The 16799-nt window shown below is 43.8% G+C and overlaps 1 protein-coding gene across 5 annotated transcripts in view; it reads left to right on the forward strand.

Annotated features, from left to right (window-relative positions):
• The window catches only part of BMPER (BMP binding endothelial regulator), a 279909-nt gene that overhangs the window by 213005 nt on the left and 50105 nt on the right, over nucleotides 1-16799 (forward strand). The gene's annotated exons all lie outside the window — the stretch shown is intronic.

A 16799-nucleotide genomic window follows, 5' to 3' on the forward strand; every position in this document is an offset into this window, starting at 1 on the left:
TGTAAACTAGTGCAACCATTATGGAAGACTATGGTGATTTTTCAGAGATCTGAAAATAGTTCTACCATATGACTTAGCCATCCCATTCCTTGGAATTTACCCAAATGAATTGAAACCAGAATATGAAAGAATTATTTGTACCCCCATGTGTATTGTGGCTCAATTCACAATAATAACATATGGAATCAACCCAGATGTCCCTCAACTGATGACTGGATAAAGAAAAATTGTTATATACACACTGTGGAATGCTACTCATCCATAAAAAGGAATGAAGTCCTATCTTTTGAAACAAAATGGATGCAACTTGGTGAGTGCCGCGGCTCAATAGGCTAATTCTCCACCTGCAGCACCAGCACCCTGGGTTCTAGTCCTGGTCAGGGTGCTGGATTCTGTCCTGGTTGCTCCTTTTCCAGTCCAGCTCTCTGCTGTAGCCCGGGAGGGCAGTGGCGATGGCCCAGGTCCTTGGGCCCTGCACCCCATGGGAGACCAGGAGAAAGCACCTGGCTCCTGGCTTTGGATCAGCGCAGCGTGCCAGCTGCAACACGCAACCTGTAGCAGCCACTTGCGGGGTGAACCAACGGAAAAAGGAAGACCTTTCTGTCTGTCTGTCTCTCTCTCACTAACTGTGCCTGTCAAAAAATAAAAAATAAAAAATAAATTAAAAAAAAATGGATGCAACTGGAAACCATTATGCTTAGTGAAATAAGCCTATCTCAAAAAGACAAATGCCATGTTTTCTCTGATAGTTAATATAGAATACCAAAAAAAATGTATAGTAATGAAATGGGCATTTTGGGATATAATTGTCTTTTATAGCCCTTGTCTACACTCCTGCGGAACTGTGGTCTTCCTACATTTTCTTGAATATTATGATTAGTGGCAAATTAAGATTTTGAATGTGGAGTGGATTATAATTATGTCTACAAAAGCTGATAAATGGGGGGTTTATTCTCTTTATAATCATAAAAAATTTAAAAAAGAAATCTCCCTCCCTCATTCCTTCTCTTTCTCTCTCTCTTTTTTTTTTTTTTTTTTTTTTTTTTTTGACAGGCAGAGTGGACAGTGAGAGAGAGAGACAGAGAGAAAGGTCTTCCTTTGCTGTTGGTTCACCCTCCAATGGCTGCCGCGGCTGGCGCGCTGTGGCCGGCGCACCGCGCTGATCTGATGGCAGGAGTCAGGTGCTTATCCTGGTCTCCCGTGGGGTGCAGGGTCCAAGGACTTGGGCCATCCTCCACTGCCTTCCCAGGCCACAGCAGAGAGCTGGCCTGGAAGAGGGGCAACCGGGACAGAATCCGGCGCCCCAACCGGGACTAGAACCCGGTGTGCCGGCGCTGCAAGGGAGAGGATTAGCCTAGTGAGCTGTGGTGCCGGCCCTCTCTCTCTCTTAATCAGTAAGTATTTCTTGAGTCCTATTGAATGGCAACCCCTGTGCTGTGTGTTATGGTTATAGTAGTACATGAGATGGAGGTGGTTCTGTCTTTTTGGAGTTAGTAGTCTGGTAAGTGAGGGAGGCATTATCTTAATAATCTTGTAAGCAAGCAGGTATGTGGACCATGGTATGTATGTGTGCTGTGAAGGAAAAGATCATTTGCAGGAGGGTCAGACCTGGCATGGATACGTAATGGGGAAAGGGGAAGCATGTGTACTAGGGAAGGCTCCCCATTGGGGAAATTATATATGAGCTGAGATTTAAAGGATGGGTAGGAGTAAACTAGGCTAACAGGCAGAGAGAGAGAGAGAGAGCCAGCTAGCCAGCCAGCCAGGGAGTGTTGTGCCACATTCATGTACTGCTGCAATACTCATGCAGTCAGCCCGTGTGCTACTTGTGTGCCTATCCCAAAGAGTTCTGTGTCTTTCTTAAATTCTACTTTCAACATAATGACATCCATTGCCCAGGATCTCACCTGCCAGTGATCACTCCTGTTATGAGCAAGCTAGAGATAAAATCCATCTTTAAAGTGGGTTTGCTCTTTGCTCTCAAAGGGATTCCATAATTCTGTAGTCCTCCTTTATCTGCAGGGAATAAGTCCCAAGGCCCCCTTTGATGCTGAAACTGAGGTTAATATTGAACTTTGTATATATATATACAAATACATATACATATATATATACACACATGCACACACACACACACACATACTGTGGCTTTTCCTGCGTTCCCTGCATATTCACATGGTACCAGAGTTAATCTGTTTATTCTTCTATGTTTCGTGCCCTGGTGTCTCCTTTGCATGATTAGTCTTGTGCTTTAGCATCAAATGAAATAAAATCAGAGTTCTTTGAGCACAAGCATTGTGATACCTTGACAGTAGATCAGGTAACTGAGAGAGTCACTAAGCAACTAATGAGTGGGTAGCATATACAGTGTGGATATGCCGGGCAAAGGGATGATTCATGTCCTGGGCAAAAAGAAGTAGGATGGCATGAGATTTCTTCCCACTGCTCTGAATTTAAATGTATGTAATTTAAAACTCATGAGATATTTATTTCTGGAAATTCCCACTGAATATGAATATATTACCATTGACCATGGATAACTTAAACCATGGGAAGTGGAACTATCCCTGTACTGAATATGTCTGAGGCACTAGTCATTGCTCTGGTTTAGTTTACTTGCTGTGGGATGCTTGGAGTCAAAGCCATGTTCCTTTTTAGAATACGTCTGAGATGATGAGGACGTGCTTACTACCCATGTGGGTGCATGTGCACAGACACACACACCCAGCCATGTCTACACTCCCCAGCACACATTCTGTAATACGTGGTTGTCACTGCACTGGCATGAGGTTTAGAACTTTGCTGTTCAAAGCACAATTCTTGGAACCTCATTGGGAACTTGCTAGAAAAGTAAAGTCCTACGCCTTGCACCAGATCTCCTGAATCAGAATCCACAAATTTGACAAAGTCTCCACATGATTTGTGTGCATGTTAACATCTGAGCAGTGCTGGTTTGGCCTCTTCTGTTCCATGGGGGCCTCATTTGTGCTGTTGAATGGTTTAGTCCAATGCTTCTGTTTAAGGCTTGATAGCACATTGGTACTTTTAGCTGTATAGATTTTAAAAGAACCAACACTGTGGTTTTTTACACAGGGGCAAGGAACCCAGATGAATGTTCATGGGACAGGTGGGATTTGACTCTGCTATCTAACAAATGGGCTTGCTCCTGGGGGCTGAGGCACACCATCACACTGCAGCAAGCAGCTTTTTCACATATTCTTGGGCTGATCCTATGTGTCACCAGCATCCTTCTTCATTACTTACACAGATGGTCTCTTAATGTAATCTTTTGTAAGTGACTGAGGGTACAGAAATCAGGCAAAGCAACTGCCTACTAAGCACTGAAATGGCTCATTTTTATGAGTTGTAAGGCCATCGTGGTTTGCTTCGTGCTTGGTCCTTGAAAGGATCTTAACAGCTGTTGGGTCACAATATGCCGTTGAAAGGCAACACCTACTCAGCTCTTACCCTTTGACTCCCCAGCTGTCCCACTGTGTTCTCCCATTCCTAGGCTCTGTCCATCTGTTCTGGATAACTGGCTGACTCCCTGCCTTGTTGGTCTATGGGACATGCTTTGTCCTTTCTCCTGGATTTAGAACCACCCATAGCATTGGGTAAGAGGTCCTTCCCATGCTAGTCTCCGGCCCAGGACACCCTCCCTGGTGGGTCAAACCCGTAACAGGGTACTATGTGTCACTAGCACCTTCCTTTGTACTTTAATTTGATCCATTATTTCCTAAATTTAACTGTGACATGTACTGTTTCTCATCTTGTATTAATTAGGTCTTTTTTTTCCAGTTGCCTATGAAGAAAACCCAGATTTAAGTGGTTTAACTTGTAAAGATGGGTATTGAATGACTCACGTAACTAAAAAGTCATGGAGGGTTTCACTTCATCTATGACTTGATTCACCATGAGAATTGGGTAATTGTTTGGTGCTTTCTTCAGTTCCTGCTGCTGCTTTCTCCCTGTTGGCTCTGGTTTCAGGAGGGGATACACACTGTCTTCCTCTCAGTTCTGCTTGACTATAACTTCAAATTATCCAGGCTGGGGTGAGTAATCCCCCAAACTCCAGCAAGCCTTGTGCCCCTCATTGGTTTTGATTGGGTCTTGTGACTATCTCTAAGCCCCACAGCTGAGTAAACAGAATGAATGAGTGGTTTTAGTTAGCCGAGTGGTTCCTTTTTGTTTTGAGAGAAAAAGAGAGAGAGAAAGAGAATATCAAAGAGAATCAAAGAGAATCAATTGATCGATCAGTCTTCCACTCTCTGGTTCAGTCCTCAGATGCTCCCAGATTTGCTGAGATTGGACCAGGCCAAAGACAGAAACCTGGAACTCCATTTCAGTCTCCAGTAGATAGCAGGGACCCACGTGCTTGAGCCCTCATCTGCTGCCTTCCCGGAAAGCTAATTCAGAAGCTAAGTAGCTGGGTCTCAGACTGACACTTAGATATGGGATGCAGGTATCCCAAGCAATGGCTCAACCCAGTGCATCACAGCACCCACCCCTAGACAAGTGGTTTTAATGTCAGCTGGCATCAGATTCATCTGGAGGGTCTTACTTGTCCCACCTCCCAGGTTCCTGTCTCAGCAGGTCTGAGAATTTCTAATGAATTCCCAGGCAAGGCTGATGCTGCTGGTCTGTCTGAGGACCACGGTTTGAGAAGCACTGATTTGGACCAAAGAAGGCCCATCCCACATATCTGGGACCGAAGGAGCAGCAGTGCAGATGGAGGGAGATGAGGGGCAGGTCTAGGGCTTTATAGGATGGTGGATCTTACTCTGAGGAGGAGAAACTCCTCTGAGATGTGGGCAGTACATCTGGGAATAGGGATTTGAAATAGGATGGGACAAACAGGAATACAGAGAACATGACCTGTGCTCTTATATGCAGCTAATGTCCAACTTACTTATTTATTTATTTATTTATTTGACAGACAGAGTTAGACAGTGAGAGAGAGAGAGACAGAGAGAAAGGTCTTCTTTCCGTTGGTTCACCCCCCAAATGGCCGCTATGGCCGGCGCGCTGTGCCAACCCGAAGCCAGGAGCCAGGTGCTTCCTCCTAGTCTCCCATGCGGGTGCAGGGCCCAAGGACTTGGGCCATCCTCCACTGCCTTCCCGGGCCACAGCAGAGAGCTGGCCTGGAAGAGGTGCAACCGGGACAGAACCGGTGCCCCAATTGGTACTAGAACCCGGAGTACCGGCACCGCAGGCAGAGGATTAGCCTAGTGAGCTGCAGCGCCGGCCTTGTCCAACTTCTGAAACACCAACCTCAGGGTCTAAGTGGACCTGGCATCTTTGCTGCCTCCTGGAAGTGCTTTCTGTAACCAGATGCTGCGAAATTCATGTTCTCAGAGGGAGGAGATGCCCTGAGCTCCTTTCCAGTCAAGGCTAATATAGGTAGAAGATAGCTGTCCTCCAAATTTATACTCAGCCTCCCATAAACTTGCAGCTCAGCTGTTTCTCCCTTTCCTTCTTGGGGCACAGGGAAAGCAGGCTGCTATTGAATTCTGTATGAAAAATATCTTGGAAACACATTGATTTAAAAAAAATGGCCTCTTCTCAAAGAAATGGAAATAGTAGTCTGCTGAAAATGCAAGTGTGTAGGCAAGGGGCAGTGTTTACAGGTATGCAGGGCTCTGGAGAGGGAGGCCTCCTGGCACCTGTAAGACAATGAATCCTCAGACTGATTCCTCTGATAAATGTGAACGTGGGAAACCAGACATCCCGCTGCAGGCAAGCTCACCCTAGGCTCTCAGCACAGCCTGAAGCTGTAGTGCCGGACCAGCCTGAAGCCCAGCTCATCCCTCTGTGGTCAGAAGCACTCAGTGAGACTCTGTGATTTAGTAAATCGAGGTCACACTCCTGAGCACAGCCTTCAGGACCCCGTGCCACAACTGATGCTTTCTGCTCCGTCCAGTCTAGCAATCCCTGACTGCACTTGGTGCTTTCTGATCAATGTGTCTTTGTTTATCTTTTATATCATTTGCTGGCACTGCCCTTCCTTGCTCCCCCTGTTCTAGCCCATTTCTTTCTAGAAGGTTTCTTCCCAGACAAAATTGATGTCCTCTTCCCCTTCCTCCCTTTTCTCTAACACTTTAGTTATTCTGTTTTGTGCACTAATTCCATTTGGCCTTGGAAATACTGCCATTATTCCTCTATGTGACAGCTTCCCTCAAGACAGATAAGCTCTTGAGGGAAGAGGCCATTTGTCATTCCTGTTTATTTTCCTCTCCCTCCCAACACACTCCAGCATATGCCAGAGGCAGCCAGAGGGAATGCTCAACACAGACTTGTACTTGTTGAACTAAATTCTGCCTTTGGCTGTGTGAAAATGATTGTGGGGCATTTCAACCTTGGGACTCAACAAGCAGATTCCCTCTCCCCTCTTTTTTTTTAAAACATTATTTTAAAACAACCTCTCCTTTCCTCTTGGGACACCTGAATTGCAACTTTCCTAAGCTCAGGACTACTCTCCCCTTTTCTCTAGAAATTTCTAGAATTGCTGCTCAGAAAGAGAAATGTGATTCAACCCAACCAACCAATCTGCCTGATCTGATTGGATCTCCCAACCTGATAGAGAGGTGTGGGGCGTATTCAGAAACATATGTCAGTTTAGAAAGCAGAATGGGAGTTGACTCTTGAACATTTTGGGGGGGCTGTGGGATTCCCAGAGATGTCACTTACTACATGCATGTAGCTTTCTTTGTTCAATGATCTGTCTTCTGCATTTATCTTTACTAGAAATGGCTTTCTGTGCAGAAACAGTTGGCTTGGACCGTGCGCTCTGTGGAGGACAGGAGGTCCAGGGTCTTTGGTGGGGAGCAGGCAGGCAAGTGATGCCATATGCCAATGAGCCTGTGTGTTCTTGGCTCTTCATGAGTGTGTTAGGTAGAGTCATGTCACTCCCAACTGCGTGTCCTCTGTGGATCTCATCTCACAGATGAGTTGCAGTTTGAGGCGTGTTGTACACAATGGGAGCTGTCAGGGCCATCATGCCCTGTGAATTCTGAACACATTCCTGTGCCTCAGCACAGCCTGGCAACAGACTGTGAGCTGGCCACCAGAATAATGCATGCCTGCTTGTCCTGACCTGGACTTTCTTAAGAAAGGTCTAAGAAGACAGGTTCAGTTTGAATGCTGTTCTTCCTCCCTCTGGATGACACTGGAGGAAAACTAAAAGCATCTGAAGATCTGTCAGAGTCAATCACATTTATGTGTGGAAGCCAAGCTCACCCTAGTGGGCCAGTGAGGGACGTCTGGACTCCTCAGTGATGAGAACAGTTTGATCTTTGACTCGTGAGTTGAGCTATTTTTCCAAGGGCAAATGAAAAATTTTTGCTATGTGAATTCCTCAAGTGAAGAAGAAGTCAGTTCCTTTTTGTTGATGAAGCAACAATTTAATGTAAAGTACATGTTTACTTTATGGACCCAGTTAAGAAACAGATAACCGGCCGGCACCGCGGCTCACTAGGCTAATCCTCCGCCTAGCGGCGCTGGCACACCGGGTTCTAGTCCCGGTCGGGGCGCCGGATTCTGTCCCAGTTGCCCCTCTTCCAGGCCAGCTCTCTGCTGTGGCCAGGGAGTGCAGTGGAGGATGGCCCAGGTGCTTGGGCCCTGCACCCCATGGGAGACCAGGATAAGTACCTGGCTCCTGGCTCCTGCCATCGGATCAGCACGGTGCGCCGGCCGCAGCGCGCTGGCCACGGCAGCCATTGGAGGGTGAACCAACGGCAAAAGGAAGACCTTTCTCTCTGTCTCTCTCTCTCACTGTCCACTCTGCCTGTTAAAAAAAAAAAAAAAGAAACAGATAACCTTTCCAAAGTATCCTTTTTTGGCTTGAAGTTACCTGTTTGTGTTGAGTTGGAGACACTACTTCATTCAAACTAGCATGGCCTTTGAGTTGAGTGGATGGAGTACAGAGATAATTCTCATTATCACCTTTTAATGGGGTAGGGAGTAGAATAATCAGATTGCAGACCCATCCTCTCTTGGGAGACCAGTCTGTGCAAGGTAGAAAAGCATTGGATTGATATTGAGGCCTTCAGTGTTCCAGCCCCCAAATCCCATCTCCCAGACAAGACTGTTGATTCTTAGCAAAACAGTCCCCACATAAGGCCTGACCACAGGTGCTGTAAGACAAGGCATGTGAGGCTTGTGCCAAGTAAGGGGCTAGTCTCAGGCCTGGTGGAAATAAATAGGATTCATTCCTCTTGCAACTCTGGAGGGTTCAAACTCTAGACACATATAAGGCAAAACAGCTACTCTGGAAAGGTGACCCCACATGTCCAGTGCTCTCGATGGGTTCATATTTTTATTAGAGAAGATCTTTAGCTTTTTCTACATGAAAACTTCTAGGCATAATCAACTCTATCCTGCTGTCCCCACCCTCTTGAACCTATTACCAATTCTATTGATTTTTCTAAGAAATTTTTTAGATATAGCTTTTTGCTCATTTACTGGCCATACAACTGGGTAACTTCCCTGAGCTTTCCATGTCTAGAAAATGAGATGAGTAAGAGCTATATTCTGGGTGGTTGCAAGGCCCCAGTGATATAATGGATATAAAACATGGAGGCACAGTGCCCCTGGTACAGATGAGCTCAGCTCGTGTTGCTCTCCTTCTCTCCCTGCCTTGCTGACTGCTGAGGGCCTCATCCCTGCCAAGCCTGCACTGCAGCCCTAGATGTCTAACTTGTCCCCTTTGTGAACACCTGTCCGTGTCTGTTCATTTTGTGTTGCTATAGCAGAATAGCTGAGATTGAGTAATTTATAAGCAATAGCAGTTTATGTGACTCATACTTTATGTGACTCCTGGAGGCTTGGAAGTCCGTGAGCACCACATTGGCATCTGGTGAGGACTGTTTTGCTGTGTCATCCCATGACAGACAGGGAGAAGGCAGAAGAGCAAGAGGGTGGTGTTTTTAATCACAAGCCCACTTTCCTGATACATAACGCACTCCCATGATAGCAACGCTGGACCCTTCGTGAGAGCAAAGCCCTTAGACCTAATCACCTGTTGTTAAGCCCCACCTCCTATCACTGTTGCATCGGAGGTTAGATTTCCAACATACGGACTTTGGGGGACACATTCAAACCATGACACTGTCTTCTCCTTCAGATTTCAGGCTCATGAGCTCTTTGGTTCTCTCAGCAAAAACTGCCAGTGGCTCCTGGCACTGCGTGAAAAATTTCCAGCTCTTTAGATTGGCACCAGAGGCTCCATGTGTACCCTGCTCTGTTATGCCTCGGGCCCTTTGCATGAAATCCTCTGTCTTACCATCCCAAATCCTGCTATTTTCCATATCCAAATCCTATTTCATGACTTTCGTGAGTCTTACCTGTCCGCTGATACACATACTTTTTCTTTTTTCTGGCTGTGACATGAACTGTCACTCCATTGATTTGGTTGTTAATCAAAGTATCTAGTGCCATGCTGTGGTCTTTAATGGGAACTTAGATCCTCTATCACTGTTTGTCTTTTCTTCTACTTTTTTCTCATCTCCTCAGTTAGAGGTGGTGAATGCCATAGAGTTGGGGACAGATATTCAGTAGTTGACTGGATGCAGAAGAGGTTAATCATGATTAGAATAAATCTTTTCTCTGCAGAATTCTTTATTTTTATCATATCTGAGCAATAGGTGTGGCAACTCAGTGTGTAGCATCTCAGTCTCGATTGAGAAATGCCAATTTGAGTCATTTTGTTTGCTGAGCAGCATTTGCAAACTAATTTGTCACTGTATCCTCTGGACATTAGAATGCTAATTCTCTCGGACTTTATAATTTCTGCCAAACCTCAGAACATAGTTCTGGCTGACGTCCTCTGGAGACTAAATTGGAACAAGGGCAACCGGCTAAGTAAGCCATTTGGAGTGTTATGTAATTTGGATTTAGATTTAGATTTTTTCGGAAGTAAAATAGAAACATGACACCAACTCAGGCCCAGGTGTTTTTCTCCTCTCTCTGTGTTCTGTTCTTTAAAAAATTAAATTGAAGGCAGCTCTCTCTGTTTTAGGGTTGTTTTTCCAATGGGACTCCTTTTTCATTTCATGCATGTCAGATCCCTTACCTGGTAGAAGTTGTATGACCTCTGAGGTTTGGTGCTCAACATATGAGGTTGTGCACTTTTGGTTTTTGGTATGTTGAGGTTTGTTGTAATGGGAAAAAGTGAGGCCTTGTTATCAAACCATTTGGACTCAAACCCCAGCCTCAGTGTTACTGGGTGCCATTAGGAAATGAGTTTAAATTTTCCAGGTCTCGGTCTTCTCGACTATAAGGTCCATATAATATTATATCTATCACATAATATTTTATAGCTGCTATATGACATAATACATTTAAGGCACTTAGCACAAAGTGTGATAGAGTAAATGTTTAATACATGTATTTTTTAAAAGAAATTATATAATCATTTCATAATGTCAGAGGTAAGGAGTAACACAAAACAAACAAAAACGCTGTTTAGATTACAGCCCTGCTCTGCAAGATTTTGTAGAGAAATAAAGAAAACAGTGAGAAGCCTGTGCTGATTCAGTCAGTCTCATTATGGGCAGTGAGGAGCAGACCATTCGTCTTTTAGTAGACTCATCCCCACGCGTTGCAGCTCTGCATGGTGGTTGTGCACGTCTGGCTTTCTCAGTGTCGTGCATTGAACCTGGCTTAATGGAAACAGCCTTGCATCCTGACTTTAGGTAAGCCAAGGAGGAATGTGGAACCACTGGAGGACACTGTCACCAATGATTCTCTCAGTGAGAAGTCAGCTCACTCCTGGAGCCACCTGCCCACCTGCTGAAGTGACCCCAGAGGCCCCCCATTTCCATGGTGATCTTCTATCACTGGTCACCCCTCTCACTGGACAGCATCCTTCCCAATGTTAGAAAGCATCGTGATATGTTGAGCAACACATCCAGTATGTGTTTGCTATTGATTCCCTTCCTTCATGTTGTTAAATTTCCCTTTAGGGACCCTGATAAGGAGAATGGAGGAAAAGAAGACTTTTCTGACCACACTGTTACATTGTTTCTGTCTGTATTTTTTGCCTAAGAAAAACACCAGATGCTTGCTGCCAACTTCATTCTAGAAGTTCATCATCTTGCTCTAATTGATCCTGAGCTTCTCAGCACTTTCAAGGTGCCTTTGAAAATTTGACTTGGTTGACTTTAACCAAAACAAATAGGTTAGTTCTTCTCCACTTGCTCTTGCTTCTTCATACTTGCAAAATTGCCTTCCTCTTGAGAAAGAACTGCTCTTTATTCTTCTGGCTTTTCATGTTTTGTCGAATCTTGCTGACGGTCACTATCCAGGGAAGGGGAAAATGCCATCCAAGGAAAATCCTTGCCTGCCCCAGAAACCTTTCAAATGAAATCATGCTCCTGATGAGATTTTTGAAGCAGCGACCTGAGTTTGAACCGTGTGTCCAGGTTCCCGCTGGCTCTCATGTGCAGCAGACTTAGCTGGCTGTGTATCCATTGGCTCTGCACTGAGGTTTGCATTTTTGTTGTCTTCTCGTGGGGCAAAGGCTACCTGGCTTTGTAAGCACACACGACCTGTTACCTCAAATCGTCGATCCCAAGCCTGCCCGTGCCAACCACTTTCCTGCAGTCTGCTCCTTCGCCCCACTGCTTTCTCCACCTGCTCACAGTCTGTTTCTGTTGCAGGTGAGGCTGTGGAGTGGGAGGGAGAGAGGGAAAGTGGATGCGCAGCTTAGCATTTGCTTCCTGTTCAATTTGATTAGTGTAGCATGGAGGGTTCGTGCCAGATTGCAAAGGCCTCTGGAGGGTTTGGGAAAGGATGCAGTGATGAGAACAACAGCTGGCCTGCTGGTCTGGAATCACAGAAGCAGTGTTTGTCACTTTCCTCATCACTGTTGTATGTGCTTTCAGGCTTTATATACTGCGTGTTCCTGTGATATTTGGAAGAATTTGTATAAATGGATTTAGGCTGGAAAGGTTTAGTTGTGTCCTATGGAGACCCATGGCGATCTGCATCTGTGAAGTGTTCCCTATGGGAGCCCAATCCCAAAACTGTTCTTTGCAATCCTGGTCAAGACTGTTTTTAATTTTGAAACCTATCATTTGAGCAAGAAATGCACCCCGATTAAATAATCAGGCAAAACAACTTGAAGAGTAAGGTGTGGAGCCATTGATGCTAATCTCAGGGCAGCGAGTATTGTAGAGCTCTGAGTTAAGATGCAGGAGAGACTCTGTCCGCTCCAGAATCTTTGTAGAAAATTAAAGATTGCCTTTGCCCTTAAAATGTTTCCAACAGAAAAAGTCCTTCTGGTTCAGTAGTTTTCTTTTAAGTCTAATGGCTGACCCTCCTTTGAAAGCTAAGCAGGGAGAGTAAATGCTGGGATTTCCATAAGAAAGATTGATGCTTAAATTAGTTTTCAATGACACGGTCCTGTTAACAACTTGTTGGAAAAATTATTGAGGAGAGACAGCGTTTTATTGTTTTTCTTAAGCTTTTATGGAATCTCCTGCTGTTTCATAGAATTTCAAATGGGAAATCAGGGACTGCGTAGTGTAATTTTTCGACTCTCCAGGTAGACATTTTGTCCCGGTGAGCTGTACCTAAGGCTTCACCTCTCCAAGGCCCTGAATCAGCCTGGTTTCGTCCAAATTTAATTTGTCCCCCAGTTGCCTTTCCGTGAAAATGGTTTGTCTGCACAATCAATCAGGTGGATTTTGATGTTGCTCCAGTTGGGTTGTAAAGTCTTGGTTGATTGGCGGAGGCCTGAGTGTTACAGTCGTTTGGAGGCAGTTGGGTGGTCTGTGGAAAAATAAATCTCATCTGGGGATAACACGGTGGAGTAAATCTGGATTCAAGACTTTGTTATGGATCTCTGCTGGCACTGGAAGATGATAAATAATTCCTTGGTAATCTGAGTGAATCTCACAAGCTAATATCCTTCTCAATCCTCTGAAGAGAAAACAATTTAAGGCAAAATTATAGTCTGTGGCAATTGCTGTCCATTCTGAAATGAACTTATAAGGAAAAAGCTTCTTGTATTATCTAAGCAGTTAGTAAACATGTACATGACTATTATTTCATAGAATTTATAGAAATTCTGTATAAATTTTATTGTTAAGCTCTTGGAGGAGTTCATAAGGTTTGTAAAATATCTCAGCAAGTTAAAATTCAAATGCATCTTCAAAAATGTATTACCTAAACATTATGCTATAGAAAAGTTAGGGAACATAGGTGATGAAGAAGATTAAAAATCATTCCTCTAAGATAAATGGTTTTATTATTTTGAGGTATATATGTATATGTATATGTATACAACAGTTTGCTCATATTATACTACTGCTAGCCCCTGATTTTTCTAATAGTATAGTACTCACATCTTTATTTGTCAGTAAATATTCATCTATAGTATTAAGTGTCTCTGAAATATTTACTTTTATTTTCACTTGTTAAATACAGGTGTAGAATTTGTTATGTGCTAGTCAATGTTGCTTATAAGTATTAACTGTTAATACATAGATGTAACATTTCATTTTACCATTCTGCTAATGTCAAACATTTACTATGCTTTTATGATGATTGTTAAGTGTCATTGCAATGAGCCACTTGGCAGCTAAATAGTTGTACTCATCTTCATTACTTTGGAATACATTTTTGTAGAGATTTACTTATTATTTGAAAGAGTTACAGAGAGGTGGAGGTGGGGCGGGGGGCAGTCTTCCATCCGCTGGTTCCCCAAATGGCTGCAATGGCCTGAGCTGGGCTGATCCAAAGCCAGGGGCCAGGAGCTTCTTCTGAATCTCCCATGCAGGTGCTGGGGCACAAGCACTTGGGCCATCTTCTACTGCTCTGCCAGCCCATACCAGAAAGCTGGATCTGAAGTGGAGCAGCCAGGACTCGAACTGGTGCCCATATGGGATGCTGGCAGTACTGGTGGCAGCTTTACCCACTATGCCACAGCATTGGCCCCTTGGAATAAGTTTTCAGAAGCAGAGTTGCTAGGTCAAATGGCATGCAAATTTTAAGGCCTGTTACACACACATGTTGTATATACACATATACATGCACATACACATGAGAGTATTTTTTTAAAAAGTCTATAGAAAATGGAATCAAAAGTTACATTTATTTTGATGTAAAAATTTTTGAAATCAGTGAGAATGAAGGGTCTTCAAAAGTTTATGAAAAATTTATGTTGTGAAAAACTGTATGGATTTCAAATTTTTCTCCGATCAAAATAACATGATATTTTAATTCCATTTTCCATGAAGTTTTTTAAGTACCCTTGTGAATTTCTGAACTGTCTCAGGAAGGTCAAGCCTGTTGCCTACTTTGTATTTTAACTAGCAATACATGGGCACGCAGGCACATTTCACACCCCCCTTGCTAACAGAGTATTTTCATGAAAGTAAACAATTAAAATCTAAAAGTCTCAAAAGCAAAGAAAAAGGGATATTTCTTTGACACATAAAAATTGATTTTTTGCTTTTAACATTCTTCACTTTTTTCTGATTAATTTTTGGGAGTTCTTTCAGTATTGAAGCTAGTAGGCTTTTGTGGAATACTGTGATTTTTTTCTTTTGCAGTTATTTTCTCTGGTTATAGTCATTATATGCAAGTGCTACTTTTTTGATTGTCTTTTTTTCTTTGTGGCTTATGGTTTTTTCATTTGCATTTATGATTGGCTAGTGTTTTTTGCTACAGTATTATTTTAAAAATACACAAATTTTCTTCAAGTACTTTTATAGTTTCATTTTAACCCATGTGGAATTTATTGTGGTCAGCATGAACTTCTTTCAATATATAGGGGTAGATGTTGTTTCTCAGTTTTGGAACACATTGTCTGATAAAATAGAAAACCTTGAACTTAAGAATAATAATACCTTAAAACACAATATTTATATTTTAAGTTCTCCACCTTGTGCCAGTTACTGTGTATTGTTTCCCAGTCATCAGCTTGGTGTGGAGTAGGTAGACATCAAGCAATGTTTTGGTGACCAAAATGGTCAGGGACACTGCTTGGCACGGAGCACTGTTGCCCAGCCATGGCCCTGGTTTCATCTGTTGGTCACTTTCTCTTGCCCATGGCCCTTTCTTCCTGCTGCTGGGACTTCAGTCTGTAATGTCACTGTCTCTTCTCCTTTTCCTTCTAGTGGTTTGTAGGTGCAGTTGTTCCCATGATTGAATGTTGGTACCATCTTCTGTCTTATGGAGAGCATTTATTAACATGATTGGCATTTTTATTGCCTTTCTGCTTTTAATCCGTGGGGAGATGGTTCCCTCATAATAAGCCTGGGCTTTCATTTTTAGGCAGCTGTCGTCATGTGGCCATATATTTTATCCCCTTTCTCTTACATCCTCCACCACAAACGGCAACATCCACACATGTTTTTCTGGGATCCCTGGGAGTTCACTTTCATCCCCATAGGGCCCAAGACCTCAGGCATTTAACTCTCAGATTGTTCTGCTGCAAATTCAGCCAGCCTCTGAGAACCACTGGGGCTCTACCTTTCAACCATGTTTGGGGTGTCATTGTCCCTTTGTGCTTCAACCCTTCAAACCAGATTTGGCACATGAATTGTTAGCTGATGGAATCTTGTTCCTATTAGCACTGAAGTTCTTCTATACTTTGTTTGCCTTGTGGACCATTAGGAACCCATTCTGTTAATTCATTCAGAAGTATTTATGTTAGGTCTCCAGAACTGTGCCAGGCGCTGGCACTGGGGGTGTGTATGAAAATTTAAGAGGCTTACAATTGAGGGAACGGGGATGGCGCTAAGGAATTACCAAGTAAACGTCATTGCAAACTGGGACAAGAACAGAATGTCATGAGGAAAGGTGGGGGGGATTGCGAGGTACTCTAATGTGAACATGGTGTGGTCTGGGGCCAGAGGAAGGGAAGCTGATGCTGCCATCTGAAGATGGGTGGGCGTGAGTCCGAGAAGAGCAGTGCCAGACCCCAGTGAAAACATCCTGCGGTAAAAAGGAGGAAGGCTTACTTCAACATCTGAAAAGAGACCAGGTGAGGTAGAGGCCAGGCGCGTGAGATGAGGGTAGAGTGGTCTCCACAGATGGGGTTGCATGGGACACAGCAACGACTCGGTCATCGTCCTCAAAACAGTAAGAGACAGTAAAAGAAGCTCGTGCAGCAGGGAAGATGGTCAGTGGCAATGTCTTTGAAAAATATTAGCCAATTAACAATTAGCAACAATAAATTCTTATTATTCAAAATGATATTAACTGATTACTGTGTAAGTGACTTTAAATTAGGTGCTGCAGGGTTTACAAAGATGAAGCAGATGTTGGGTCTGCCCTCCAGGAGCCTTGCATTTCAGCAGAGCACAGTACAGATGTGCACAAATGACTGCCATGCAAGATAACACCAGTACTGACCAACTAGTGTGGTATTTACAGAGGATGATTCTCTTAGGAGAAACGTCATCTCCTGATAACAGCCGTAGTATTGTTTCTTTCACAAAGAATGTTGTTAGCATATACTTTGTACAAACACAGTTCACCCATTTAATGATTATTTATTTATATTTATCTGGGAGCAGAGCAATACACACAGAGACAGACAGAGACAGAAAAAGGGAGGTCTTCCATTTGCTGGTTCACTCCCCAAAGGCCCTCAATAGCCAGGGCTGGGCCAGGCTAAAGCCAGGAGCCATCTGAGTCACTTACATGGGTGCAAGGGATCCGGTGCTTAAGCCATCATTCTCTGCCTCCCAGGGTACACATCAGCAAGAAGCTAGATCAGAAGAAAAGGTGGGACTCGACCCAAGGTACTCAGGTATGGATGTCAGTGTTCCAAGAACTGGCTTAACCCA

This window comes from Oryctolagus cuniculus, chromosome 16, assembly GCF_051225735.1.
Source record: "Oryctolagus cuniculus isolate XC-2025 breed Fujian yellow rabbit chromosome 16, ASM5122573v1, whole genome shotgun sequence".
NCBI lineage: Eukaryota > Metazoa > Chordata > Mammalia > Lagomorpha > Leporidae > Oryctolagus > Oryctolagus cuniculus.